Source organism: Anser brachyrhynchus (genome assembly GCF_964034855.1).
Source record: "Anser brachyrhynchus genome assembly, chromosome: 1".
Lineage (NCBI taxonomy): Eukaryota > Metazoa > Chordata > Aves > Anseriformes > Anatidae > Anser > Anser brachyrhynchus.
The window spans coordinates 148,299,949-148,327,164 of record NC_137694.1 but is presented as its reverse complement, the minus strand read 5'-3'; the positions used below and the strand labels follow the sequence as shown (position 1 = coordinate 148,327,164).

General features: G+C 39.8%; 1 protein-coding gene and 1 long non-coding RNA gene across 6 annotated transcripts in view; both read left to right on the top strand.

Annotated features, from left to right (window-relative positions):
- Positions 1 to 27,213, top strand: part of LOC308188257 — a 39,737-nt gene extending 12,524 nt beyond the window's left edge. For both annotated transcript variants that reach the window (XR_013945296.1, XR_013945297.1), the window contains exons 2-3: positions 65 to 2,617; positions 14,923 to 27,213. This is a non-coding gene — a long non-coding RNA (uncharacterized lncRNA). The remainder of the gene's footprint in view (positions 1 to 64; positions 2,618 to 14,922) is intronic.
- ATP11A (ATPase phospholipid transporting 11A) overlaps positions 1 to 27,216 on the top strand; it is a 127,692-nt gene that overhangs the window by 12,884 nt on the left and 87,592 nt on the right. The window lies entirely within an intron of this gene.

The window sequence follows — 27,216 nt, the reverse complement described above, 5'->3', positions numbered from 1 at the left end:
TAGCAGAACATAGTCAGTTTATCAGTTTACCGTCTTACTGATTTGTTCTGGGTTCTTCTTTCAGCGCTGGAGAGCAGCAATGTGGTGTAGGAGCACAGAAACAGAACTCCTGTGAGGGTCATCCTGCCCAGCCTGCTTGAAGCAGAGCAACTACTGCCAACAGGAGGTTGGATCATTCACTGCTTTGTCTAGTAGACTGTGTGTAGTTTGCAGAGCAATAAAACATTTGTTTTTGAAGCATTTTTGTGAGTCTGATATGATTTTTAACTTTTTCTATAAAAAGTGACCAGATGGCTTGGAGAGATCCCTTTCAACCTGTGTTATTTTGATTCTAAAATAAATTACGATTAACAAATCAACAGTTCTTAAAGAAGAAAATGTTTTCTTGCCTCTCTTGCAGCCATATCATGTTCTTCTCCGACCAGATGGTACTAAGACATTGTAGCTTAAAACAGGCTCTGTGGATGAAGCTGTGCAAGATCTTAGTGATAACCTACAGACTCAGCAAGTTGTTATTCTGAGCAGTAATTATACTGCGTGGTGTGTTTGTTCATTCATGTTTTAAAGATTGCCATAATAGAGGCTCACAGCAACTTCCCTGTGTACACGAGCTCGCTAAAAACTACCGTAGGCGGAGTTGAGGCTTTAATAGCAATGAACCTGACCAGGTTAAGGTATTTCTCCTGGCTCCTGTTGTTTCAGTTTGAACAAAAACCAGTAACAACCAAAATCGCAGTTGGTGCGTACCCTTTTCCATAAAGAACTTAATTTGGGAGCTGCTGATGTGTACACGTGGCCTGAGTGGCTGGAAGAGAAAAGCTATTGGCCTTAAATTAGTAACAAATGGTGTGAAAATGCCTGTGCCCTTGAGACTTAGGCTTGCTGGTCTCAGCTTTCCTGATGAGGTGGCTGTGTCCCTGTGGCATGCTGGCTGGGGGTGCACGTGCTCTGAAGTTACCGTGGAGCTGCTTTTGGGTTTGGAAACGAGGAGTGTGCGCGGCGTGGGAACGGGAGGAGGAAGTGGGAGGCGACGGCGGGTGAGCTCCGGCTGTCCATGTAAAGAGACTTATTTATTCAATCCTATTACCATAAAATATTGCATCAAAACAACAGGCTGTAAGCTGTTCCTGAAAGATTTCTTACTGCGTTAAGAGCCTGACAAGCATCTGGAAAGTTTCTGAGGCCCTAACCGGGATAAAAGATGGCAAAGATCATTTGACTATTTGGAAGGAAACTATGAAGGGAGACTACTTGATCTCAGTATACCTGGCTTATGTTTTCTTAAAGTAGTTTGGGGCATGTGAATACAGTGGATTTCTCTCTCTGTTTTAAAATCTTAGGGAGAAGGAAGGTGAAGGAGTGGAACAGAGGGAGCCCTGGGCAGGAAGAGAAGCCGGAGCACTTGATGTCGCGTGCTTAAGTCATGTGGCGTGGCGTGTCCTTCTGTGGTTTCTGAGCTGGTGGCTAAGGGACAGCGGGCTATAAATACATCTCTGTCCTCTACTTATGTGGTCAGTTGAAGCTGCCTGGGACTCTTACTTAGAGCTGACCACTAAATTGGCAAATTAGGGCAGCGTTCCTGCTTCTGATTGGAGTGGTTTTTTTAAAAGTGCGAGTAGATTCCCTTTGCCTAAGTGGTTTAAATTGTGGGATGCTCTCTTAAAAGATTTGGGTTCTAAAAGAGGAGCTGGAAGCTTTGTGACAAACTACTCCAGGATGTAGATTCTGCTTCATCTTTTTGAGAATACTTCAGAGGGATTAATTCTCCTCCTGTACTGGGCTCAGCCTTTCCATCCAATTACATTAAACAAGTAAGCTGTTGCTATTTGCTAATGGAAGTAAAACAAATGTGCTTAAAATTCTGATCTCACCTTGCAAAGCACATGGGCATGCAGTCTGTTTGCAGCAGCCTTTAAAGCACCGATGTTCCTGAAAAGGCTTACGTTGTGAGGCTGGGCTCTAGAGTTCATGCCAGAAAGGATACAGCCCTGGGTCTGGATGGTATCACGTGGCTTGCTGAAGCACTGTTTGCTCAGTTTTGCTTCTTCAGGTGGTTCAGGATGTGCTGTTCTCCTGTGCACTGAGTAACCTCCAGGTCTTTAGGCCCAGATGTGTCTTAACTCCGGTGCCTCAGTTTCCCTTAAGTGCCAGCTCAGCTGTCTTACTACGGTTCCTGTCTCTCCTGAAAAGATTTACTTAGAGGCCTCTGCCTGCTCAGGCCTCCTGTTTTATCCTTTCAGTAATATTCCTTGTGTTTTTGACCTATAGACTTTCTCTGTAGCTTTTGTCCTAGCTTGCCTATCCTCTCGCAAGCATCCCTGTTGGGCTGTTACAGGAAACAGGGCAGCGAACTCCAAATGCACTCTCCCAGCCTGGCAGAGAAGTTGCCTCCCTCTTCGCCTGGAGTCTGGAGCTGATCTGGGTCATCTGATCCCCAGCTGACACAAATCAGCTGTTTGTGTGGCGGGTCTTGTGCAGGACGGATACATTGACCCTCCTTTCCTGGGGGGATCCTGCTGCCTTTGGGGCTTGGAGATCTGCAGCCGACAAAACATGCTGCTGTTACCTTCCTCCGGCTGAGCTGAAGCGCATGACTGAAAGGATTATGCCATGCTCGGTTACTAAATATATTGTTGCCTGACATTTCTCTACTAAATAGAAAAACACAATGATAGCCGTCTCTTGTAACGATAGGAGTACCTTCTGTTGGTGGACAACAGTGCCAAAACCTTATTTTAGTACCTTCTCAAGTTATTAGTGCAGGCAGTGGTGCAGCTGTCTTGGCAGGCTGTGCTAGGAAGGAGCGTAGTTCACGGTTTCGTGGGCATCTCTCTGATGTATTTGGAAGTGGCAGTTCAGACCGGCAGCAAAAGAGGATTGGAAGCTGGGGTGATGAGCTTACGGCAGCTCAGGGCTACTTCATTCTTCACAGTGCGGAAGTGTGGGTGGTCTCAGCCTCTGCTCTCAGAAATGGGCTGCAGAATGGGGGCTGCTGGCTGTTAGCACAGGGTTTTGCTCTGTCAGAAACCAGGTGCCCTGAAATAGCTGCCCTGACCTCAGGCTGAATGCTTGAAATTTGGCCTGGCACACCTGCTGGAAGGCAAGCTTTGTACCTGGGATAATCATCTGAAAACTCTCCCAACTGGCATTATTTTGATCCTGCTCTGCATTGGAATATTTTTGTTTGTCTAAATCTTGCGCTGATGCTCGGGCTGGGGAGTTCTTATCAGGGTGCTGGCTGGAGCTGCTTCGCTTCAAATAAAACTTAAAATTTGGAAGCTCACTGTCACAGGCACGTGGCTTGCAGGGGAGTTTGTGGTGCATTATAATGTCCTCTGACAGTTCTGCAATGAATGAGGGGTGTGGGGGAAAGCCTCTTCCTTTGTCCTCTTACTGCAGACTGGCTTGCTGAATTACTGTGTGTGTAAGAATTACTGTGTGAGTCCTGCCAGAAACCAGTGATTGTGGTGGCTATTGCTGGAGTGTAAGATGTGGGTGTTGGTGGGGTAGGTGGCTGTGCTTTCCCATCCTGAGACGTGATGGGATTGTTTAGTCTCTTCATTATGTTTACCTGTTGCACTCGAATATGGTTATACTACACCTGGTAGGAAAGCAATGTAAAAGCTTGAAGTCATCTAAAGAAATATTGAACATGACATGGAAGTTTTCCTTCTGTGACAGGGAATGGCATACCAAAGACAGCGTGTTACTTCAAGGCCTCCACGTTCTGCATCATCCATGGGTTATCATGTGGGCATTACACTCCTTTAGATTTAGATGTGTCAGATTTGGCAGGTTTACACGTTTGAAGGTGAAAGTGTTTGTTGCAGAGGGGAGGTAGACTTGCTTTTATACATACACGAAGCTGGTAAACTCTTGTGACTTCAAGAATAATGTACACTGATGGCAAGCTGTTAGGGAGAAACAAATGGATTGTCTTCTCACTTTACTAAAAATGTTGTTCCTCAGTTTTGTTCAGGTAGAGACAAATGTCCATTTTATGGAAAACGACTTGACACATGTTGACCTCCAAGCAAAGGGGTAAGCTATCTCGTGTGGCTGCTGCTTGTCCTGGAAAGAATCAGCAGTGAAAGTTGGGCTGTCAGCGTTATTTGTGTATCCCAGCTGTTGTCCACTTGCCAGCATCTTCTAAGTGTTTTAAATGTAGCTTTCGTATTTTTCTAATGCATAACATTTGTATGCAGTGTTTCTTGTGAAGATGCCAGAACAGCCATATAGTAAATATTTAATAAGAATAGTAAAGATTTCTTGTTCTCAGCGGGCTAAAGTCCTGATCTAAAGGAAATTGCCATTCTAAATTTTTTATGAAGCGCTGCACATAATGAGACTGAGTTTGTTTGGTTTATGATACATAGACGGCAGGATGATTGGTCTCAGTTTAGTTAAGACGTAAATGGTGCAGGTAAGTTTTAAGCATGGCTTTTTAAAAAACAGCAACTTTAATTCCGCTTTATGACTGAAGGTGCTCTTCATCCAGGATGATAGCTGTAGTACAAGTTGGACGCTGGGTATTATCTGCTCCATGTTTCAGCTGACTGAATTTTAGGAGAACTTGCTTTGTAAACCTTTTTCTGAAAAGCATGAATTGTTTGCTTGAAAGTCTTAATAACGGAACTGTCACTTATTTTTTTTATTTTTAAGATGGCAAACAGAGCTATCAGCTGACCTTGGAACATGCACTTTGCTTGTGACTTACTAGTTTTTAAAGATGATGATTACTGACATAGCTGAAACTGAAAGGGAAAATGCGCAATGCATGCGTGCTTGATACTTTGAACATAGAGCTGAGCATGGGAAGGCACTTTTCCTTGTTCAGCTGCAAAGCGAAAGTATGCAGAGTAACAGACTAGGGAAGGAGTGAACAGAAATAGTGAGTTGTATAAGGTAAAGGAGGTAAGGATGTTACAGAAGACAAAACTGTGTGAGCGCCCTCTGTCCTGAGACATGGGAGCTCTCAGCAGAAGCTTGCAGATATGTAATCAGTTGAGACACCCCTTAGCTGGCCCCTTTCCCATTCCTCACTCCCGTTCAGATTCTGTTGCATGGAGTGAAGAGCACTAAGACTGAACAGAAACGTGAAGACCTCTGGGGAAGGTAGGAGCTCACCTACTTCTCACAGCAAAGGGCCGACCATTGAAGGTGGTAGCTGTCAGCTGAGAATATGCTTCCTTTCAACATCACCATATTCATATGTTCTTTTTTTTTTTTTTTTTTCCCCTGTGGACCACAGGTTTCTCTTCACAGATAATAAATTTTTGTTGCAAACCTGAACCTGTGTTAAAGATGGAAACATACTGAGATGGCCCTTCCCCAGTTCAGGGTAAAGAAGGTCTGATGAGAAATCTCTGTAGTTTTTGAGATTGCCTGGCAAATAAATGAGAACTGTACTTCTTAAAGTACAAAGCTCAAATATGCTTGCTTCTATACCTTAGCAATACAGAGCTTTTTTATGATACCTTTTTTTTTAATTTTTATTTGCTAGTATTAATTTCCATTCTTGCTTATTATACTCTGAACCAGAGTATAAGTCACATTTTATAGGTTTGAGTTTGTCTGGAGTGTAAGTTCATATTCTTTATAAAATACATGAGTATGTCCAGCAACTCTTAAGTGAATTTGGAGATATCTTTGCAGACAGGGAAAGACAGATCCCAAGGATGCTCAAGGAATTTGAGCACCATAAAAATGAAGCTTCTGCTTTGTTTCATTTCAGTAGGAATGCAGTATTGTCTTTGCTTTTCTTTAAAATAAACTCATTCTTAAGCCATTAGAGTGCATGTGTATATCTGGCTGTCAGCTTTCCACTTCTGTGCAAGTGAGCTTTCAAAAAAAGTAGTTCTAGGCACAGACATTACATTGCTCTTGAAGTAATAACCCCTCTGAAAATGCTGATAGTTATTCTACTTTAAGAGCCTGATATTGTTCTATTTTAGGTAGGATAGGAAAATAATCTGTGATTTTTCTGTAGCATTTTAGGTTATAAACTAGTCTTAATAAATATCTGAATAATATGAGTTATTTTTACAACATCATGAAAGCAGTACTAATGATTTTTTCTTTGAACTGGTCATTAGATTTGGCCTAATCTACTGTAGCTTGCTTCAAAATGTGGTGGTGGTGTGGCTTTAAGTGGTGGACACTATTAGATATGAGAAATATGACTGAATCACTCACCTTTGTTATGGTGATAATCCTTCAGAAGATGCATGAGAGCAGTTTTGCCAATGGCACACAGTATCTCTGCCAATTCTTTATTCTGACGGGGGACCAAAATAGAGCCTTGCCACTTAACTTCCTAACAGTTGTTGGGCATACTATATCCTTAATGAAAGATAGAGCAGACGTGTGCATGTTGTTATTGCTTGACCTGGAAAAAGTTGCAGGGCTTAGTTTTTTGTATTCTGAAACATCTTACTGGGTAGACTTATTTTACAATTTATTTTAAGCTGTCTGTGTTAGGGGGGAGATGAATATTCAACAGTATATTGTGTGTATATACATATGCACATACATATAAAACTAAATTATTATTTATTTTTTTTTGTGGAAACAAAATGTATGCTTTACATCCCAAGGATATAGATATTAAGAGGAGGAAATTAAATGACTAAAACAGAGGTGCATCACTGTTCCAATTCCCTGTATTTCTTCTCTGAGAGTTGGAGCTTTTTCTGTATCCCTTATTTGAATGCATCAACTCTTGTGCTTCTGAAATAATTTTGCCTTCAGCCAAGTAATGTTTTTTATTTAATGCTACGCGCTATGTCTTTAGCTGTTTCGTTAAATCATCTGCTTTTTCTGCAAATTTCTAACCCAGATCTGATTGAATCCACGGGTTTTCTTGCCACTGTCTGAGCTTCTAAGAAATGCATTTCTTTCCCAGGTTTCATACTCAAGAGCCTTTTTATAAATGTTTGTAGCTCTCTGCTGTACTTTCTTGTCTGCATTGTCTACAAACTCTTTTAGCACACTCTAAGTTTACTGCTTTCATGGGAAGGCTCATTACTTCCTTCAGGTTGGAGGAAGATCCTGTGTCTTACGTAGGAGCCATCATATTCACGGCTGCCTTTCAAGCCCATCCACCACTTAGCTAACAGCAGAGTTGATCTGAGTTCAGCTCTGAATGGCTGGCACTCCCTTTGCCAAGGTGCAAGTGTGAACCTTGAGCAGATGTGTGATTCTTTAGAGTGCTAGGAAGAGGTTGGTTTTAGAAAATGGGGTGTTGAAACTCCCCTAAGACTGAGACAAAAAAAAATCCAGTGGTTTTACTCAGTTTATCAGAGTAACTTCAGAATATTCCCCTATTTTAATGGAGCCTTTTTTTTTTTAGAAGAAAGCTGTTTTAAGAAAAGACCACTGAAATAAATTACTATTGCTCTGTTCAACTCCTTGAAATAAGGAGGGAGGAAAATACCCAGGTTCAGGTGGCCCCCTGATTAAAACCCATTGCCTAGAGAAAGGGTGGTATAAGCAGATTCTGCCAAAATAGTTAGCTGTTAGCTAGCTGTTTGCAGTGAAAGCTTAAAAAAAAAAAAAAAAGTTGCCCATTGAGCAAATGCTTTTGTTGTTGAAAATCCTAGTAGTATTCTTGAATACTTGTGGTTGCTTGCAGTTGCCTGCAGGCGTTTGTGTTGTCCTTGAACTCTCTCCCTACTTTCAGTTGTCTAATGTGATAAGTAGGCAATGAACTGCAATTCAATCTGGTGTACTGAGTTAAACTTTTAAAATGCTACAAAACACTTGGTTGTTTGTGAGAACTTAGCAGGTCAACTTTAATTTCATGCATATTCTATTTAGAAGGTTTGAAGAATGACATAATTGTTGGTGTTGATCTTTAAGCTTAAACTGATTAAGTCCAAATTCCACAGGTTGTTTTGATAGGACACGTTGAAAGGTATTGCACGAAGAGAAGTCTTTCTGATATCTAGGAATCTGGAAGGTATCACGAGTCAGGAAGCATGAGACCAAGAGCATTGTTTCTCGGCTCATTTCTGCAGAATTCCCTGAAGACTGTGATTGCAGCAGAGCTGTGTTTGAAAAATGCCTCTCTGATGAATGCACTGTAAAGTACGTTTTGTTCTCTTGATTAGCAATATTACTGTATAACCGCAGTGCTAACATTAGACTCATCTATTACTACAGAGATACTGATAAAAGCCTCATCAGTAGAGAAAAGAGTAAGGCAACTGCTTGGATAGTAATGACTATTGCTTATGGTGCCACATTTACAACGTTGACCTAGAGTGATGTGACTCTTGGTCTGATATTGTTGCAGTAGAGATGGAAATGATTGGATGGGGAAGAAGGTGTGTTGCCTGCGTAAAGTACAGAATATTTTTAAAAGTAAATTTCAGGTTTCCTTTATCTGTCTTCTGGATCTGGTGGTAATGCATACTGTTAACACCATTTGGGAAAAGGTAAACTTGCTCAAGTGTGGTTAGGTGAACTGTTTGAACTTTATTTTTTTTTCATTTATTGGCAGTTACTGTCCTTTATTCAGTATTGCACTCGTCAAAAAGTTGGGAGTTTATCTTAGAGGATAAATCCCTTGTGGTGTATTACAATAATGCATGTAGATGTTACCCTACTTCTGTGTGTTTTGGAAAAATAAGTAAATTGCTTTTTACTATAGAGGTATTTCAGGATGGGCTCCTAATATAATCTCTGTTCATTGTTTGGGTGTGTGTTGGAAGCTTTCATGTTGTAACGCATCTCGTGTGCTGCTGTTACATGTTGTGAATAAATATCTTCATTCTCTCCACTACTGGCACAGTTTTTCAATGTCTTCTGTGGAACACCCTTCCATTATGTGCTCTCCAGCAAAAATACTGTCTCCTGAGGCTTCCTTCCTTCTGACTAGTACTACACACTGTGAGTCTGCTTCAAGGGGAAAGCGTTGCTCTCCTGTCGCCGATCATCTGCTCTGCTGCTGAGAAAGCTGAGCTTGACAGGTGTCTCCTGGTGGCAAGTAAACACCAGCCCTTTACTCACTGAGATTTTTTATTTCAGCATCTGCGTTGTTCTTTAATGTACTTTAGCTAAGACAAGTCAAAGGCACCAGAAACAAACCTCTCATTGGTTCTGGCATGCAGTTTAGAGTTACCAAGAACAAAATTAAATTGGTTTAAGCCCTTAAGTGTAAATGGGAAAATCAAAGATGAAGTATCCTGTGAGGGCATCCAAGTATCTCGAAGCTGTATGGTGGCCTGCCACTGATAGCTCTAAGTTACCAAGCAAAGCTGGTGAGTTGGGTGACTAAAAGAACAAGCTGTGTTAGACGTTTAGTTTGCAATTCTGATGTAGTAGTTTTGTTACGAAAAAAAGATCATTTAAGTTTTATTTTTTTGGTGGTCTTGCTCTGTGTCAGTTTGTGGACTGAACTATAAAAAGGTAGCTAGCTATTCACCTGCCTGGTCCTCAGGAGAATAACAGATGGTGTATGTAATTGCTATCAGGTAGGAATTACAGCTTTAAAAACAAACAACAACAAAAACCAACTCAAATAACAGTCCCATACTTGTTGAATCTGTTCAAGAATCCTTGTAATTTTGACCTAGGGAGAATAGCCAGGTCACCACTGGGCATGCTTTACGACTTGCCATTTTTCAGTTCTAGTGAATTGATAGATCTGGGTGATCCTTTGCAGCAGACGTGAAACGTCTTGTCATACCAATTTCACTGAAGTGCTTTTTGCTGTTTATTTCATAACCAATGTTGAAGCAGAGCTCTAGACAAGACAAGCAACTTGGCCAAGCAACCAACCTTGTGGCAATGGTGAAAACTAGAATCTAAGTGAATGCTCTCAATAGACTGGGCTTTCTGTTAAAACTGGTGATGATGGTTCTTAAACAAAAAAGCTCCAAACTCTTGGAAAAAAATTCATCATGCCCAAAAAAATAAAAGATTTTGATTCTGTCCTTCTAGAAGCAATGAGTATACACTTGGAGGGAGGAGGGGAGCATACTGTAATATGTCATTATTACTATAATAATAAAGCTATTCCATGGTCTACTTGCTTTCATGCTATTAACAAAATGCTGCCACATTACATTACTTAGTTTCTGATCTGTGACTGGAATTTTTCACCCTTCAAGCAGGCTGAATTCAGTGATCTGATGCCCACTTCATTATTTCATATACAAAGCCAGATGAAGTGACATAGTAGCTGTAGGCTATAAAGCTTTGACATTTCAAGACACTGCAGCAAAAGGCATCAAGAGCCTGACAGCTAGTGAAGTACATCAGAAAGGCCTACCAAATTAAACATTGTGCAACAGTTCAATTTGATCTGTTAATAAACGGAGTGCTAGCATTTTGCTGTGTGCTGATACTGTTTTATGGAAGTATCCAGGTTGAATTGTGGCTTCTACATATTTAGATAGAGAGGAGCTAAACTGAATTTAGTTTGAGACTGCAAGTGAGAATTTGGTCATTCTTACTCTAACTTAGGTATTTGTTAAGAGGCTAAGAAACTATGATGGAAATGGGGAATTGAAAAATAAATCTCAAAGGAGCCAAAATCAAGTAAAAGGTATGTCTCAGGTAAGAAATGAGTCTTTAGGTATCCCCAGGAGCAGTCTAATACTTTTGGAGAGGATGAATTTAGGGTGCTGGGTTATTGCATGCTGGTGAAGACACTGAAGTGATTAATGAAAACATTTGGTTGAGAAGGAGCTGTCATAAGGCAACGTTTGAGAAGCAGCGTTGCTGAATGAAGGTGGGCTGCGCTGTTAGATCTCTCAGGAACTTGCAAAGGGGCTGAATGGCTTTTCAGTTAAAAACTACTGGGAAGTGTAGGAGGGGACAGTTAAGGGGCTGGTGAATGAAAAATGCAAAGATTTTTAGTCCTGAGGATTGCAGATGCATTCTATCTGCTGTCAAAAACTGCTGCATAACTAAACAAAATGTAAAAAGTGTGCTAGTTGTATTGTAAACGGCCTTTTCACATTTCTACTAAAAACTGCAGAAGAAAAGTTTCCTTGGGTGTTTCAGGAAATGATGAAAGCCCTGAGGAAAAATATTTTGTCCCTTTATTCTTTCTTGTTGCCTCTTTCCTGAATTTTAATGTTTCAGCAAATGAAGTCCTTAAATGGTGGGCTTAAAAATGGAAAAGCTGCTTAAGAGCAGTCTTGTGCTTTCATCAGAAATGCTGTGTACCTTTGTATAAATAAATAAATAAACAGATATTCCAGCCTGTTATTTTAAAATGAGTGTACTGATGCTATAAGCATTTTGAGGAACTCGGTGGAAGGAAGATAATCAATAAGACGCTGCCCTATTTGGGTGCAAATAGGTAGGAATTGCGTTACCCAATTGTCCTTAATCATACAGCACTCTCCTACTGAGGCAGCTCATCTGGGAGTAATGTAAGATGTGTTACTTGATGGGGATCAAAATATGCCTTAAAAGGAGGCGGAGGGGTATGGTAATGGAGCTGTGCTGTTGACTGACTAATTGGAATGCTGACAGTTTTTTCAAAAGGCTAAAAAAAAAAAAAAAAGAAAAAAAGTGGTTGTAGCAGGAAAATGTATTTGCTTTCAAAGGGGAGAAGGAGGAACAAGTCTCAACTTGGTGTAATGTAAAGACAACACTTCAACCGTCATGGATGTTCTTCGGTCCTCTGCCTCAGTGTGCAAAGAGGATATTACAATCTTAAACAGGGCAGGAAGCCTGGTTTAAGAAGCTACTCAACTATCACCTTGCAGATGTGACCTGTATTGTACTATTTGGCGTCCTTGTGTGAACACCACCACCCTGATTTTTTTTGGTGTAAGACTTATCCTGGCCCCCCTCTTCCCGAAAATCTAATCGAGTCTTGTAGAAACAGTGAAGCTCATTAAGAAGCAGTGAAGAGGTGTAGCTGTGAAGGTAAGAGCCTTGCATATGTCATGAAGGCTGGATGAAGACAGCATATTGGAGACTTGGAAGTAACGTGTATCGAAAGAAAAAAAAAAAACTACTGATCATGTAGTGAAGAAAGCTGGTGGCAGTAATCTTTTGAAGAGTGGAACTTGTATCTAAGAGAAGAGGAGGAGGAAGAGAATGGCAAACTTGAAATTAAAATCATATAATATCTCTTAACACTGGCAGCGGGCAGCGTGCTAGGAAGGCTGAAGTCCGTCAAGTGACCGGAGCATGAAGGAGCTCTTGAGCGGTGCTGTTTCAGCAGACAAGCCACGTGAGTTCTTTGCGGTGCTGCTCGCTGTGGAAATTCCCAGACTCGAAGGTACTCTTGCAGGCTGTGGATAAGAGGAACTGTCTTTTAATAGTGAGTCAGTAAAATGAATAGGAGGACGCAGACCAGATGATACTCGCTGAAGTTGTAAAGCGCTTCAGATATAGAAGTGTCATTTTTAATCTGTAGTATGTAATCTGTCACATCAGGCTGTGGAAAGTACAAGTGTGATACTGTATGGGCCTAGGAGGGAAATTGATCTGGGAGTTTGGAGGAAGTAAAGTATAACAAATTCTGCAAACACACAAATATAGTTAAGATTACAGCTTTTTTTTGCCTTTTTTTTTCTTTTTTTTTTTTTTAGCTAGAACTCATACCTCATAAAGCAGTTAGAATCTGGAGGGGGGGGGGTGAAGGGGGAAGTATGGTATAATAGCTGGTATAATGCACGTTGGTTTATTAAAAAATAAATAAATAGACAAGACCTCTTGCCAAAGGCTTTTAAAGGCAATCAGCTGTTGTGGGTTAAGAGGAGATGCGTCCTCTTGTATTAATAACTTGCTAAAAGATGAGAAAATGGCAAGATTATAAATGGTCCATTTCCACAGAGGTATTGCCATTGTAATCTGCAAGGATGTGTGCTCTCAGGAAATCCACGCATCTGGAAAAGGGAGCGAAATATGCTGACATCCAGCTAGTAATACAAAATCGGACAATCAAAATTGATTGTGAGAACAAAAGGAATTCAAAATACAGAGAAAACGAACAATAAATAGCTGGTGGAATTCAGCATTGATAAATGCAAAGTAACACATGCTGAAGGAAGAGGATGAAAACAATTCTGCTTATGTCTGCCATAACAGAGAGCTAGCTGTGATCCTTCGGGAGAAATTGTATAGTAGTTGCGGGTAGTTCTTCAAAAGCATATGTTCTCTGCTCAGTAGCTACCAAAAATGGAAACAATGGCAGGAGCCTTCAGGGATGAAGTAGAAAAATGGAACAGAAAACATCATTACTGTGATTTCTTTGTGCACTGGATATTATATGTGTATTTGGTCGCTACTTCAGACTGTGAGTAAATCTAGTAAGGGTGACTGGAATAATCACTATGGTGTGACTTTGAGGGAAAGCTAAATAGGATTGAGCGATGAGAGGAAAGTTTGTGGCTAAAACATAATCAGGAGGTTTTTTTTTTTCTGGAAAATAGACCTGAATGGTGTGCTTTTCTTTTTTGTAAGTCCCATTGCTTTAATGAAAGGGATGTCAGTCACAGGAATGACTGCATGAGTATGGAAAGATGCATTGCATAGTGGATTTTATGAAGGTTTCAGAAGACCTTAAAGAAGATTCCCAATCAGTAAAGTTTAAGGATTGATGCTCTAAGAAAATAAAGCAGTGCAGAAATAACCAGATTTTCAAGGCTGCTGTGTAAAGTATCAGCAATTCTGTCTATGAATAATTGTTTCCTGTGTAAAACTGAAATTTTTGGTTTATCTATATATAAACGTACAACTGTGGGCTAGCTTGGGCATGTGAAGTTTGAAACCTGATTAACAGCATTCTTAGTAGAAGCGTTAGTAACTTACAGCACTCATCTACAACAGGAGAAGCTTTAAAAGCAGCCCGGCTTTAACTTAGACACCTTCTTTCAGGCCTGAAAATGTGAGAGCTTTGGCCACAACTTTCACCTTCACAAAGGGAAGGATCTTGTTTCTTCTTCAGAGAACCCGTGAGTGTTTCTGGGTCAGGTTGATGGCTAAGCTGTTGCTTTTGTGATGAAGAATGCAGGTGTTACAACTGTGGTTATGGAAAATGTCTGTCAGCTTGAATGATTCATCAAATGGTTGAGCTGAACAGTCTCATCCTTGTAGATGGTGATGGTTGATGAGCACCTAACGTAGACTGCAGTCAGGTATTACGAGTAGTAGAAGAAAAAGCTGATCATCTTCTGTAAACTGCCATAAACTAATTTTCGTTTTTAATTTGATGTAAGGAATTGAGTATGTTAACCCTTTTTTTCATTTTCCCCCAAACTGTAGCAGAAATTGACAGTTTTCTGGGTAATACTTTTTTTTTTTTAACCCCAGCAACATGAGAACATAAGAGAATTCTTCTCATGTGGATTGGATAGGTCTGGAAAACAGTTCAGTTTAAAGCTCTGTATTTTCTGTTTAATGCTGTCTGTACTTATTTAGGTGCCATGCAACTCAATAAATTATAGTCTATGCATTACAGAAAGGTGACAAATAGACCTCCCAATTTTTTATGGCATCCCAAAGAAAAAATGTAAAATAAATTATCTTGTCATGTAAGTAGTTGAACAAATGTTACAAGGCACTAAAAAAGTTGGTTCTCAAAACTCTGTCCATCCCAAGATGATTGACTTTAAAGATAGTGGTTTGTTAAACTTACCTCCATCTCATGCGTATTCAACCTGATGGAAATGATTTTTTCTCAACGTGAGTTGTGTAAGTGTGCACATTAAGCTTAGAAAAGACTAGATCTATAAGTAGGAAGAATGGGAAGCCTGTTAACAGTAAGTAATTCAATAATGAGATACTATGGGTTTGAAAGTGGTGTGGGGTTAGTCTTTCTCAAACTTTTTTTTTTTAAAAAAAAAGCATTACAGTTCTAATACTGCAAGTATCAGATTGTTTTTGGTTTACGCTTGTATCAGTTCTGTATTTTTGTACTGCCCCCCTCCAATGTGGTTTATTCCCTTGCAGATGTCATTTAACTGAGCCCTTTGTCCTTTGTCTGACCTGTTCTTGTCGCACGTGCAAGCTCTTCTGCTCATCATTTCCCAACCTCACCTGGAGTCTGAGGAGGAAGGGCCAAATTCAAAAATAACTTGCAAGGTGAATGTTAACTGTGGGAAAGATGATATTTTTTTTTCCAGATAATATGAAAAGCAGTGTATGATGCCCACTGTTCTCAGGATAAGAATAGGTCTTTCTACTGACATGACCTTTATTTGCCTGTACTGTGTGTTTATTGAGAGTAACTGCTTCTAGTAAAAAAGACAACCTGAGAACAGTAAGTATAAAAATAGATATTTCCACTGCATCTCTCTCTCTCTCTCTCTTCTCTAATTGATTTAGAATCGAAGGAAAAACATTTTGGAGACTGTCAAGCACAAGGTAAAGCAGCTTGTAAAGCACAAGGCCAGAGTTAGTGAGTAATAAAAAATGTCCCATAGCTGCAGTACATAAACAGCAAAAGCAATACTGACAGTAAGTAAAAACTGATAAATGCCACGTTGTAAACCACAGTAGAGAGACAACTGGAGACAATTGCCGTTATACCTGATGACTTGGGGTATCTTGCTTCTGTGTTTTCAGCGGTACATCTTTTTTTGAGGGGGAGCTGTTTAGGTTGTTGTATATCAGTTTAGCTCATCACCCTTTGCAGAGCATCAAGTTGCAATTATAATAAGTGTTCTTTCTGTAAAAGTGTGGGGAGAAGACACCTCAAATCTTTCAAAATCTTGTTCTTGTCTTTTAGGATCTGTATTCAGGAGAGGAGAGCAGCAGAGAGGACAGCAAAGAATAGGATTGTATTTTGAATTTATGCAACTTTAATGGGCTGAAAACATTGAAGAAGTCTTGTTCTCGACACGTTCTGCAATTGATTATTTAAAGCAGATGCGCTGAAATAGTTACCCTAATGGAGAAGGATTTCTGAACAGTCATCAGTGAAATGTATGAAAAAATTGAGGTCACTTTTTAGTGCGACAAACTCTGAACTAAGTTTTACGTAAACAGAGAGAGCCTGATTTAAACACGGTGTTATATTTAGAGCTACATCCAACAAACTCAGAAGGGGGAATTGATACAAATTGAGGATTTTGCTTTACAGTGTTAGAAATTGTATCCTAAGAGGACTGCTTCTGAAAGACTTTTTTCTCCCTCAGATGAAAATCAGTGAAAAGAAACTAAAGCAGTAGTTGAGTCTTCTGGTATGCTTCAATCTGTTACAACTGAGGATAATCTGCAATTCTATGAAACTAGCTTTTTTCCATATGGAATGATTTACATAGAAATAAAATGTAATTATTCCAGCTGGGTTTTTGATTTTGCATTTTTTAATCTTGTTATAATTTCCTGGTCTAGCTTTTTTGAATTAGATGTCTATTTAGTAGTAGAAAAATAAGTTTGCAACTTTTATTTTTTGTTGAACTGAGACAATAGTCATTTTCTTTAATATGGAGATTAGGATTGTTTACCATCTCTAATGTCTGATGTACTGAACTTTTTCCTTAAGAATGGGAGGTGACCTAACTTTCAGATATCTATATATAGCTCTCTAACATTTTTATGTACTCTTCTGAAGATTATCCCATTTTTATCTGCTTCAGGGAAACTCCAGCATTTTCAAAGCTTACAAAACACTTCCTCTGATAGTAATCAGGGTTGTTTTTCCAGCTGCTCTGAAAGTTTAGTACTGGCCCAGCACTGCTCTTAAACCTTTGAATGTGCAGAATTTCTTAAAGGCTCTCTGTTACAGGGCAATTAAACTCCAGTTTAAAATACAGCCTAGTCCATACTAGGTCCAGATTTTTTGAATAAAAATGAGGTTTTTCAGTCTTTGCACTGGTTGTGTTTCTTGCAGGAGTGATCTACAAACCGTAGACAAATGTTTCTTGAGTTTAATTTCAAATATTCATTACTAATTTGCTGCCACAACTTAAAATTTTCATATAGGAAGAAATACTTTAGTTCGTGCAAGAATATATGTGGAAGTCAGCTATGACAGGTTTAAGATTGCAGCGGGCTGGAGCAGGTTTGCCTTCAGGGACTGTGACTGAGAAATGATTTATTTAGAGGTAAAACCGTTTGGCTTCATTTGCAGTTTGTGTGGATGCCAGTTTTATCTCTAGGCAAAAAGCTTCATGAAATCAACCCCTGATAATTCTTCTTTGTGAAAAATGCCAAACTTTATTGGTTAAAGTAATTATGAATCCTTTTATTTTTGTTCTGTGTGCTAACTGACACTCGACAAAAACATGACCGCTAGATTGCTTCTGTTGTGTTGTTTTTGTGGTTTACCATTTACACAGTAAATTGCTTAATCCCATTTCCTACTTAAGCATTGTCAAAGCAGTCAGTGCTGTGTGATATGGGTCACTGCCTAAAATGATATACACGTCTTTATCTGAGCAGAAGAAACAATATGTGAAGTGGTTAAGACTGGTAGCCTTTCTGAAATGTAGATTTTCAATGGTTTTTGCTTTTGTCATGTTTTTTTTCCCTCTCTCCGCCTTACCTTAAGGCATTGGATGCATCAAATAGTTGAGAATTAATCACAAAATACTTTCTGGTAAAGTCAGGGTTTGGACTATTGCCTTATTTTCAGATCAGAATGAGTCTTGGTGATTCTGTCAGTGTATGTACCTGTATTGTTACTGGGGGAAGTAAGCTCGTGTGACTTCCTGCCCATGCCACGGCAGTGGAAATTATCTGAAGGATTTCGTGCTTCACAGAAGGGTTCTGCTTTCAGAATTAAAAACTGTCCTCTCAAAGCTGCAGTCATCATTGTTCTCTCACTTAATGTGTGGGAAGAATAAAGCTTTGTATTCTTAAGCTAGCTTCTAGGTCCCCTTTTTAAAATCAGTGTATGGAAGCATCAGTGCGAGCAAATTGCAGTATTTGTGGAAGTGCTTAAAAATAAGCAGTTCCAGCAGTGTTGCTATCTCAGTTTACTACCACAAACAAACAAACTTGGAAAAACAACAGATAAGCATTTATAAAATTATGGAGTATAAAGTAAAAATCTTATCTATGTATTGTTTGAGTGTCAGTGACACTTAGCAATTTGCTAGCAGAGCACATCTGTCTGAAATGGATTTCTGTCAGGAATAGAGTAGTTTCTCTGTTTTGTGTATTGCTTTTCGTTTTAAGGTAGCATCATGTTTACTAAGAATTTTAGTTGGGTAACATCTAAATGTGCCATGCTTAGAAGAAATAACGTTTCTCAGAAGACTTCTACTTATTTTCCATTTTTCTCTTTATGACCCCTCCTTTCCTTCAGGAAATTTTTTCCTCTTCACTCCAGCCTCTCTTGTTTCTGGCATTCAGCATTGTGGTGCTGTTTCACAGACAATACTGTTGCCTGAAAGGGCTCATGAATTGCATTGAAAATGAGAATACTGGGCCTAGTGATCTTCATCCGCTCAGAGCATGCTTTGCCTTTTGAGATGATTTATATTCCTCAACGTTAATTCTTTTGTCTCTCTCTACACAAAGTGCTTTTGCTCCCGTGCCATCCTAAACTATTTTCTTTAAGAATATATTTTGTTGGAGCTTGATTTGAGTGTCCATCTGTTGCTCCAGAGGAGCAAAGTTCTTATATCTGATGGCTATCCTGGTGAATCGGCATGTCTGAAAAGTGCTTAACAGTGCTAATAAAGTTAGGCGGCATTTTTAGCTTGTTTTCAGTTGAGTATCAAATAAGCTTTTGTGGCGACTTTTAAAGACAACTTTTATATTTATTGCTATTTCTTTACTGTAAACTTCTTGTATGTTTTCATTGGCTTCCCTTGTCATACACACTGTTATGGTGTTTGGGCTTCTGGGTGTTGCACATGCATATATATATGTGTGCAGTTAGGATATAGTTTAAAGCCTTATCTTCTTCATTTCATGGCAAGTTGAAGCTCAGTGCAGTCAAACTGAGGTTAGATGATCTTCTGGTGTAAACCTGTACTTCTGGCCCTTTACCCAGTCACTTCCGGTGAGCTAGGAGTCATCTACCTTTTAGTGTTGAACACATTTTATCCAGGGAGCCATTAGAGATGCCAAGTAGTAGTAGCATTGACAGTGCCGTTCTTGGTAACTGTTAAAAGCTTAGGCAACACTAAAACTTCAACTGCTGCTGTCTGCAGCCACTAAATAACAAGGGGTTGGTGGCCTGTGAATCAAATGCTGTTAGAGACCAGCTGTTTATTTTGAGCACATCAGTTTTACCTCTCACACATCGGTAGGCCACTCTTATAGTGGAGGCTTGTGGGAGATTAAATGCATTACTCTTGATATGGCAGCCCCCAAAAAGCTTATCTGTAGGTCTTCTCAAACTTTTAGGTGGCTTTCCGTTAGCCATAGCTTAGCAAGTTTAGACAGGTATGCATGCCATCACTGTTTTGCTCATTTTCCTCACTAGAATAACCTGTTGAATTGAAATTCAGTGACAGTGGCACAAGCAAAATGTTCCCTCCAAGAAGCATAATCGCCTTCCGAGGCACAAGAAATTCCTGTGGAATTGCTCTTGTCCTCTTTTTTCTTATCTGTGTCTTGCTGCAACAGCTGCATAGTCAGAAGTGGAGCACTTCATCTAGCAGTACCGAGTCTGCAACAGTGACTTGATCGTACAGATGCAAGAACAGAAGTTGCGTCATTTGTCTGTGCTGCAAGCTAAGAATGGCCCAACAGGAAACCAGGAGGGAAAGACAGATTGCCTTACGGACTGTGATGACTCTTCTCAGGGTGCTCCTAGTTGGTCACCTTTTTAACCCTGAAAACGTTGTGTAGAAATCCTGTTGCAAAACTACTGTAATTGTAATGTAAGTATAATTACAGGAAGATGTTTGAGACATCTGACATCATGCATCATCCCCATATAATACTCTCGGGATACTCCCAGTCTCAGGCACTGTTTTCTTGGGCAGGAATCCACCGATACCTTATGGATAGGTTTTTGTTTATGCAAAGAAAACACTTGCACTTGTTTTTAACCCTAGGCTCTTTGTTTCGGTATAATACTGCCACTCATCCAGGAACTTCAAAATCATTTCTATAAAAATTATGTATTTAGCTATGGTGCTACTGATTATAACAAAATACCCTCACTGATATCCAGAGGTCATTTCAGTAACTATAGTAGTAGTAGTACTGTAGTTCAGCAGCTTGAACTTAAATTCTGCAGTCATGCTGGTCTCCATGTATTTTTGCATTTTCTCCTCGGTATCCAAAGCTGTTCCATAGCAATTGGTAAAGGCTCCACTTCTTAGTGTTGAGGTGGTTCTGAGAGTGTGAGGTCTATAACTCTTCTGCTTGGAGGCTACATACACAGCATGCTGGACTTGCGTAATTGAAATGAGCAAAATCTGAGCTGCTTCTCTTTATCTGAGGAGGGAACTAATTCTCAGTGCTGACGTATTGCCAGTTCTGACTGCACAAAAGGTATGTCCACGAAATACAGATGTATAGGTGTAGTCCTCTGTCTAGTCATGTGTTAGCATGTTTGTTAAGGAAGTCTTCTGGGATGGAAGAACGTTTCAAGTATAGACTTGAAGAGCAGTTTGGGATGCTAGGTTTGGTATTTTTTCATCGTTTCCTTCTTATTCTGATGTATTTTGTACAACCACACCTTTTTAGACTTCAATTTCCTAGACTCCTAGGTTTCCTAGACTTTCCCTAGACCAAGGTAGAATCACAGAATCATTCAGGTTGGAAAAGACCTCTAAGATCATCTAGTCCAACCTTTAACTGAGCATTGACAAGTCCACCACTAAACCATGCCCCAAAGTTCTAAATCTGCAAGTTTCTTGAAGACCTCCAGGAATGGTGACTCAACCACTTCCCTGAGCAGCCTGCTCCAATGACGCACAACTCTTTCAGTAAAGAAATTTCTCCTAATATCCAACCTAAACCACCCCTGGTGCAACTGAAGGCCATTTCCCTGCATCTTACCACTTGGTGCTTGGGAGAAGAGACCAACCCCCACCTCGCTACAGCCTCCTTCATGGTAATTGTAGAGCGCAATAAGGTCTCCCCTGAGCCTCTTTTTCTCTAGACTAAACAGCTCCAGCTCCCTCAGCCACTCCTTACAAGATTTGTTCTCTAGACCCTTCACCAGCTGCACTGCCCTTCTCTGGACTCGCTCGAGCACCTCGATGTCCTTCTTGTAGCGAGGGGCCCAAAACTGAACACAGTACTCGAGGTGTGGCCTCACCAGAGCCAAGTACAGGGGAACGATCACTTCCTCAGTCCTGCTGGCCATGCTATCTCAGATACAAGCCAGGATGCTGTTGGCCTTCTTGGCCACCTGGGCACACTGCTGGCTCATATTCAGCTGCCTATCAACCAGTACTCCCAGGTCCTTCTCTGCCAGGCAGCTTTCCAACCACTCCTCTCCCAGCCTGTAGCGCTGCTTGGGGTTGTTGTGCCCCAGATGCAGGACCCGGCACTTGGCCTTGTTGAACTTCATGCAGTTGACCTCAGCCCATCGGTCCAGCCTATCCAGATCATCCTGCAGAGCCTTCCTTCCCTCGAGCAGATCGACACACGCACCTAACTTGGTGTCATCTGCAAACTTACTGAGGGTGCACTCGATCCTCTTGTCTAAATCACTGATAAAGATATTGGAGAGAACTGGCCCCAGCACTGAGCCCTGGGGGACACCAGTAGGGACCAGCCTCCTGCTGGATTTAACTCCATTCACCACAACTCTTTGGGCCCAGCCACCCAGCCAGTTTATAATCCAGTGAAGCACACACCCATCCAAGCCTTGGTAGTTTAGGTTCTTCTCATTACAATTATTTAGTTTCATTACAATTAGTTTCTTCTCTAATTATTGACATAACCCAGTTCTGTGTCTGTGTTACTGTAAGTTGATGCTATTTGAATAAGGAGGACCAGTGTCAAATATTTCACACATCTCACCCGTGCCTTGTATAGTGACATCAGTACAGTACTTTCTCTACAGGCTGCAACTCATCCCCTGTCTCGTTCCCAACTAATAAACTGTCAGCTTATAACCACAATTCTTGCTGTTAGTCATTAGAAGTGCTTCATCTTGTACACTGTACAATTAAATTTTATTGCATTTTTTTGCTATAGTTTTCAAGGTTTTTGATTGTAATACTAATTCCAGGCTTTTTATTGAAAACCTTCACTTACTGTATCCATGAAAAGTTCTGTTTTACCTAATCAGTGGCTTTGTGGTACTTCATCAAATGCTGAATCGATGTCCAGACAAACCGGACAGATCTGCATCACCCAAGTATTTAAATTCAGGGGAAAAAAAAGCCTGTGTTGGTCTGGTCAAGTTCCTGTAAGGTAAATCCATACTGCATTTTGTGCTGTCTTCCATTTGCCTCTACCCTTAATTATTCTTTCCTTCAAAACTTGCTGCAGACATTGTTTACCACTGTGGCCTAACACATACCGTTCCCAGCCCAAGAAATTAAGGTGTGACACTTGCCCTTGTTCAGGTACGTGGCAACACCTGGACTTGGTTGATCTGCATATAAAACCGTCTCCCTGACTTGTTTCCTCATACATCACTGCTCTCTGAATTTTGGGGAGGTCATTATCCAGTTTCATTCTAAAGATGAAGTCATCCCACGTGTGTGCAAATGCACTCTAAATATGATACTTCTGTCCAGATGAAGTTAGTGTGTGTATATATAAAAAATATATATATATATATATTTTTTATATATATATATTTTTTTACCCCTATATCACAGACCCTCAGCATGGTTGGGAGGGACCTCTGGAGGTTGTCTGCTTCAAGCCGCCTGCAGAACCTTGTGCCATCTGTGCTGTTGTAATGGAAGGAACAGGTGCTTTGTATTTGCAGCATGTATGGGTTGAGATGTTGAAACCTGGTAGTCACAGATTTGGGAAGGGGATCACAGTTTATTTGTGGGTTTCCTTCGTCGTTCTCATGCTAGTAAATAAAGCAGTCTGGGGGATGTCTCTGACCTGAAGAAGTGTCACGGAATAGTTCCCATCCCTACAGCAAAACACCTCCCTGCCAAAAGAGGGTGAACTCCACCATATCATCTGGTGGGGAAATCGTTTTTGTCCTCTGTTATTCCCTACGTTGTTCTCAGGCATCTTACAATGTGGTAGCGAGCACAAGCTAGAACTGTGCTGGGAATAAGCTAATTGATGGTATGGGTAATCCTAATTTCACCCGAGCCCTAGCTCTGTTTCGTCTACTGTAGTCGTAGCCTTTGCTTTGCTGGTCGTCCTGCCATGCAGAATGTCTGTCTCCCAGTTTGTTTACTTGCTTGACTTTTTTTGCCTGGCATTTTAAGGACCACTGGGCACATGGTTTTATACCACTTCGTCTACCTGGCAGATTGCAGCTTCCAGTCTTTCATTTTGAGGCACTTCTCCACAAAAAGAAAAAAAAAAAAAAAAAAGATTTGTTGTTCTATTCTGAATTTCATTTGGCTTTGCTGTAATAAAATGCAGGACTATAGGCTGTATTCTTTTCCTTGCTCTGGCTTAGGAGGAAAGATATCAAGCTTGATTTTCTATTTATAAAATTGGTTTAAAAAAATAGAAAACCCAGAACAGATCATGCAGCACTCCTTATCTTTTTTTGGGGACTGATGCAAAAGCAACAGACCGTGCTACGCGTCGGTGTGTGGGCCTGCTGCTGGCTGGATCCTGGACTTAATTCAAGCCTTCCATTCATTATTAAAACGATATCCTAAACACTGCTTTCTTGTGTTGACCCACTCTCATCTTGAGTGGGAAGATTTTCAAGGTAAAACTGTTCTTATGGTCAGTTTTTTGGTCTTTTGTGTTATTGTTGTATACCAGCAAAGAACAGGATGAGCCCACTTCTTTGCAAGAACAGGATGCGACTGACTGATGGAAACCTTTCTTCAGGGTGGATGTGGAAAAATGCTTTCACAGGGGGAAGACAATAGAAGAAAACTTAACTGAAATTAGAAGTATAAACAGTGGAAAAGCAGAGGAGGATTTTATTAAAATACTTATATTTTTTCATAAAAACAAAAAAAAATCTCATGTGTGGCTGTCTTGAAAGAATAAAAACGTAGAGCTAAACTTACAAGTAGTGTTTAGAGGTCCTTTCATATGTCCTACAAAAGAAACTTTTTTTGTTCAGCTTGTGTTGTATGCTTTGTTTCCCTTGCCGTGCATCTAGGTCATGGCAATTTAAGCTATATTAAATATTGAATAAGTGACACATTGCATACGGGGATGCTTCTTATTGTATTATGTGTGGGTGACTTAACAGCTTATGCTATGGCTTACTTCTCTTTCGTGAAAGAGGAACTGTTTTTGTTAATAAAATCATTTTCTTCTGGAATAATTCTGAACAATTCCCACCACAGCTGCTTAGATTATGACCCTTTGAACACAATTAGGAATGAAGCTGAATAGAAAACTTGAAACCCTAAATTTCTTTTTAACTTGGCACTGTGTAGCACTTTATGACGTCCTGATCGAAGAATCTTCCTTTCTGATGTCTAGCAGAAAACCTGCAGCATTTCTGCTTTGTTCTTGCAGATAAATAGATTTACTCATTTTGCAAACATTTGCAATGGATTTATGCATTAATATTAGTAGTTATCTTGTTTGTTTCAACAAGTAGGTCTTATCTGTAACAGCTGGTGCTCTGTTAACTTCTGATCTCTTATTATGCGATTACTTGGAGCACAGAAACTGAAATTTCAAGTGCTTTGCTTTTTCAAGAAAAAAAGAAAGTAGCACAGTCCTGCAACAAAGGTGTTTGTGTTAATTTAAAATGAAGAGGTGGAAAAAGTTTCTGACTTCTATATCAGGCAATGCTTGGGAATATCCTGTATTTTTCTGATGACGTTTGTTCCAGTAAGGAATAAGAATTCATATTGTCATTGACTGGGTTTATAGTAATTCTCAGTGAAGGATGCTATCAGATTTGATTTTGTCCAGTGGTATATAGATCCCTGGTAGAGATGGAAGTGATACTGATAAGTATGAGGACCTTCAGAGGAGCGAAGTGCTTTATCTGTGCTTGAGGCTGCTCATGTTTGGGGCACTTTGTTTTTGCTGTTTCTGAGTTTGCATAACAAGCCAAGCACCAGGACCTTTTGGAACCGTGAAGTATCCTCCCCTCTGTGTGGCAGGTCTTTATTTTTGGTGTCATGTGGGAAGTTCCCTACCTTTTATCAGCTTCAGCAGTGTTTCTTATCATGCCTAACATGCTGCAGAACCTTCAAAACCTTAAGTCAGAGCAGCAGCTGCTGAGTGGAACGGAATTGTGTGACAGCATCATACTGAAGTGCAGCAGTCTGACAACCTGCTGAATTTACAGTTACTTTTTTTGGTAAAATGAATAAAATAAAGATAAATCTGTGGTCAAACAACCTTTCCCGATAGACACTGGGGACTTTGTGGACACTGTCCACTTTTCTGCTGGGGCTTCTCTCTTGTTTGTGCTTGGAGGTTGGACATTGAAGGTCCTCTGACCTTGGAAATTGATCCCCTGGAGCTCTCTAGAGCCTGAACTAGGGAACCTTTAGATCCTGCTCCAAGGTTTCTTTGCTCAGCATGTATAGGTTTTTTCCTGTTTAATTAGACTTCTCATTTCTCTTTAGCTAGTTGGCTGTTTGGTTTGATACTTTGTGTAGCTAAAGAAACATACAGGATAAGCAGACAGAAGATTTTTAAGTGCTAGACTGAAATGGTTATTATAGGTACTCTGATACAAGCTAGATGTGCATGGTTGATTCTTGGCTATGTCTGGTAGTGGGAGGAAAAGCAAAATATGTTTAGCTGAATGTAAGTGATAATGCAGTAGGTGATTTTTTTATTTTTCTAGGGCAAAAAAGGTATCATACATTTGCCCCAGTCTCAGTAATTACGAATACTTAGAAATAGTACTTGTATTTAAATAACTTGTAGAAAATACCTGAAAACTTACCTTTAGAAACTGGTATAGTTCTAAGCAAACTGAAATACCTTTAGTGCTTTTTTCCTCCTCCATTTCTATGTGTTGGAAAGAAGCAGCAACGATGAGCTTGCATGTGGAAGCTCCTCTGTTATAATATCTGGTCTACAAGATGCAGCTGGTGCATTTAGTATTGAGTGTCCATCTATGAATGTTTCTAGAGTGCTCAAGAGGGAAAAGTAAAGTGTTGGGGGGGTGATTTTCAAGATGTTCCGAAATGAATGTCAGCTAGTCAGTTGTTTTAGTTTTGGGACTCTGGTAATAATCTCTTTAAACCCACCTCAAATTATTAATTTTAAATTTGTCTTACTTGCTTCTCTGAAAGTAATTGGAATTGGAGCAACTTGTTAAAGCTGTAATCTGTTATTTTTTCCCTCATTCTCTTTTACCGAAATAATAAAAGTAATGACTTGATGTGTGTTGATTTGCATTACTTTTTGTGACTTGAAGAAAATATGGGCCTAATGTTGGCCTTCTCACTCATTTATTAATTTTAAGGAATCACCAGCATGATTTCTATTCTTAGTCTGTTCTTGTTCTGTAACCTAGAGAATTTTTGAACAAAGGTGATTGGACAATCCAATAAATTTTATCGTATGTCTGAATTTAATGTGTTCTTACTGGAGTGGAACTTCTCAAATCAATAGGTTTTAGTGCTACTTTTTTGTTGTTTTTGAAGGAAATGGCACCAACCAATAATGACAAGCTAGCAATAAAAGAAGAATAGCCTTTTTGGAGAGATTTCAAAAGAATAAGAGTGTTCTTAGATCTTTTGGTGTGTGATCATTTCAGAGACTGAAACTACTTAAATGATGTTGGAGAGTCCAAAACAGAAAGCTGATTAAATGTTGGCTCTATATATAATGGGAAAGATGTAAGTTTTTGCATGGTGATTGAAGATGCCATCCTCAGTTTAGATGTCTAATACTTTAAAGTGAAATACCATGTTGAAAGACCTTCAAACTTTATTTTAATTTAGGGAGTTCATTAACTTGTGGCAATTTGTGTACCAATACAAAAGACAATGGCAATCTAAGAATAGTGTAAATGAGTTTTAGAAGCCCATCAACACAGGTTAAATGTGTCTTTTAAAAAAGCAATGAAAACAATGTCCAATTTTCAGTTGACGTAACTGGTTCTGCATAAAAGAAAGGGCTTTCCAAGACTTGTAGCTACTGATTTTTTTCAGGCTTACTGTGAAATGAAGTGATGAAATCAGTGCAATATTTAGTATTGGCATCACCTTTTTTTGATGCTGAGAGGGACGACGTTGTTTCACGTTCAGTTCCAGTATTAATAGTTTAACTGATTCAGTGATATAAATC